Below are 3921 nucleotides of genomic sequence, written 5' to 3' on the forward strand. Positions count from 1 at the left end.
GGCAAAACTTAAGTCTGGACTAGAATAGACCAGAACCTAAGTCACTCAGCCCCATCTCTTCATGACATTTTTAAATGTTATATAAGAGACATTGCATTATCACAGTGAAAGAACACAACCCTCCTTGGTTTTTCTGTTGGGAGCTTCCTAATTCCAACTGCTGATCTATATGCTGATTGGTATTTCCTTCCCTCTTGGCTGGAATCCAAAGGACTAAAATTATCTCGTGAAAACTAGAAGCCACCCCGACCTATTCTCAATGAGATTACACTCCAGATGTTTGTGCACCGATTGTTCAAGAGACATAAGAATGAGAGAGAAGAGCAAAAATAACTCTCAAAATATTAGAGCCAAAAATTGAGACCCAGACCAAGATGGAGACCAAGGAAGTTCCTGAATTTTCGTCCCCCTCCATGAATGCATTCCCTCCAAGGAAATCCAGAAACCAGCAGGGTGATTCCTACACATCCAGGAAATGAGAAAACCCATCAAAATGAATGGGAAACACTGAAACATACTTCTCCCTGAGCGGTGAAGAGTTTGGAATACCCATCCAGCCATCCATTTAGCTCCCACCCCAGGTATGGGTCCCCAAAACACCTAGTCCTAAAAGGCCCTGTGTTCATAACCTCCACAGGACTATAGTAAATGAAAAAGCAGTTCTAAGGGGGGGCATGAGCACTTGCTACCCAACCCCCTACCCTCAGGACTCACTTAGGTCACTCCTACATCTCAGCTATTATAAAAAATGACTTAAGAAACATCTTTTCAAGTTAATGTTTTCATTCCCTTTGGATAAATATCCAGAAATAAAATTACTGGGTCACATAGTTCTATTTTTAATTTTTTGAAGAAATTTCATTCTGCTTTCCATAGTGGCTATAGCAATTTATAATCCTACCAGTAGTGTACAAGGGTTTCCTTTTCTCCATATTCTCACAACATTTAGTTCTTGTATTCTTAACAATAGGCATTCTTTTTTTTTTTATAGAGGCATGTTTTTATTTATTTATATATTTATTTGTTTTGTTTGTTTTTGTTTATACATGCACTGGGTACAGTCAGAAGCGCGGGAGGGTGAGAGAATTCACCAGAGCCAGAGTGGGGAGCAGAGCAGGCAGAAGGACCGAAGTACACTGCTGAGGGGAGCAGCGGGCGGCAGGAGAGGTCTGCGCGCCATGTGGGACCCTCCTCTGGTGGCCGGGGAGCAGCCGGGGATCGGACCGGCACCGCAGAGGCCACATGCAGCTTCGCAACCCAGTGCTCAACCGCTGCGCCACCGGGGAGGCCCAACAATAGGCATTCTAATAAATGTGAGGTAATATCTCAGAGCATAGATTTTTGTTTTGCTGGTGATTAGTGATGTTAAGCACTTTTTCCTATCCTGTTACCATCTGTATGTCTTTTTTTATAAAAATGTCTATTCAGCTTTTCTGCCCATTTTTTAATTGGAGTGTTTGAGATTTTTTTCCTGTTGAGTTGTGTGAGTTCTTTACACATTTTAGATACAAACCTTTTATCATATATATAATTTTCAATCCCATTCCATAGGCTGATTTTCACTTTATGGTTATTTTCCTTTGCTGTGCAGAATTTTAGTCTGGTTTGTTATCAAATAAAAAAATCATCACCAAGACCAATGTCAGTGAGTATACCACCTGTTTTCTTTTAGGACTTTTATGATTTCAGATCTTATGTCCAAGTCTTTACCCTTTATACTTTACTTTTGTAGGGGGGGATAAGTAGTCCAATTATTAATTTTTTATATGTGTTAGTCCAGTTTTCCCAACATCTTCTATTAAAGAGGCTGGTTTTTCCTATTACATATTCTTAAATCCCAAGTCAAAATTAAATGACCATAAGTGCATGGGTTTATTTCTGGACTTTCTATTCTCTTTTTTTATGCCAATACCATATTGTTTTGATTACTATAGGTTTGTAATGTAGTTTGAAAGCAAGCAGGAAGTATGATGCCTCCAGTTTTGTTCTTTCTCAAGATTTCTTTGTTCAGATCTTTTGCAGTTCCAAACAAAGTTTATGATTTTTTTCTGCCTGTTTCTGTGAAGAATATCATCAAAATTGATAGAAATTATATTAAATGTATAGATCACTTTAAGTAGTATGGATATTTTAAAAATATTATTTCCTCCAACCTATGAACATGGGATAGTTTTCCATTTATTTGTGTCTTCAGTTTCTTTCATCTATGTTTTATAGTTCTCAGTATGCAGGTCTTTCACCTCCTTGGTTAAATTTATCCCTAGGCATTTTATACTTTTTAATGCAATTGTTAGTGGGACTATTTTTTGGGGTTTTTTTTTTAACTTCTCTTTCTGGCAGCTTGTTATTGTATAGAAATGCAACTGATATTTGCATACTAACTCTGCATGCTGCAACTCTGCTGAATTCAACAGCGAAATTGTTCCAACAGTTTTGAGTGGACTCTTTAGGATTTTCTAATTTCCTCCTTTCCAATTTATATGTCTTTTATTTCTTTTTCTATACTAATTTGGATTAGGATTTTTAATACTTTGTTGACTAAAAGAGACAACAGTGGGTATCTTTGTCTTATTCCTGATCTTAGGGCCAAGGCTTTCTGGTTTTCACTATTCGGTGTGATGCTAGTATGAGGCTTGTTATACATGGCCTTTGTCATGTTGAGGTATTTTCCGTCTGTACCCACTTTGTTGAGAGTTTCTTTCATGAATGAGTGCTGAACTATATAAATTCTAAAACCTATTTAGCATCACTAACATATTTCAATAATCTATGTAAATTCACCAGAGAAATTACTGGTCCAGTATTTATAGAAAAATCATTCCCTCACACTAAATATATATATATATATATATATTCACACACAGCTTATATATATATATTCCGCTATGAAAGGAGGCTATTTTAAATACATACATGCAGCAATTTTGTGTTTCTATAAAAACTCTGATACCCATTTTGTTCTCTCTGTATTTATGGTCACACTAAGTTTTAGGATATTATGTGATTTCTGAGCTGCTGCAGCCAGATGGTTGACTCATGGGACACACAGAACACGTCGTGATGTTTTACAGTGGAGAGTGTGTCTTCAACCCGGACACCATGGAGGAAGCGTTTCTTCCCACTGAAGGGAATTCAAACATCCCTCCTATTGCCACAGCAAACAGAGCTCCCCAGGTAGCAAGGAAAAGCAGACGCAGCTGGTGAGCACAGATTCCCAGCACTCAGGCTGGGGAGACCCAGACTGTGTCCCAGGCCAGTGTTTCCCAAGGAGCCAAATAGTGCAGAGAAAGAAATAATTCCTAAGAAAGCAGTTGATGAAGATGAAGTAGTTGAGGAGAACTGCCTTTAAAGGCAGTGAAATGAGGTCACTAAATGAAGGAAAAGAGACCCCACTAAAGGAAGCATGTGGGAAGCAAAGAAGATAGCCAAACTGAGGGGAATTTTCTCTGAGAAAAACAGAGATAATCGTTTTATTAAAAATGATGGTTGCAGGATGGCTAGAAGGAATTACACTTAGTGAAATAAGCCAGACAGAGAAACACAAACCCCATGTGAGTTTGCTCATGTGTGGTAGAGAGAAAATAAACCGCTGGACTAAATAAAATAAAGATGAATATTTGTACTCTAAGACCAATGAGTGGCCACCACAAGGAGGTGGGTAAATGGAGGGGGAAGGGAACAATGCGATGGTGAAGGGTAGCTCTGAACTTGCAGCATGAACTTAACGTAGTGTACATATCTGATTCTCAAGGATGAACACCTGTATGTTATAATGCAAGATTACTTCAATTTAAAAAATTACTTATTGCCCTTAAGAAGATCCACCACTGTTTGGTTTAGTCGGGAAACTCTGGGATTCATAGATCCTTATATAGTTGCTTGGCAAGGACAATAATCTCAGGATACTGAGCCTCTGTGCTT

This window comes from Talpa europaea (genome assembly GCF_964194135.1).
Source record: "Talpa europaea genome assembly, chromosome: 4".
Taxonomy (NCBI): Eukaryota; Metazoa; Chordata; class Mammalia; order Eulipotyphla; family Talpidae; genus Talpa; species Talpa europaea.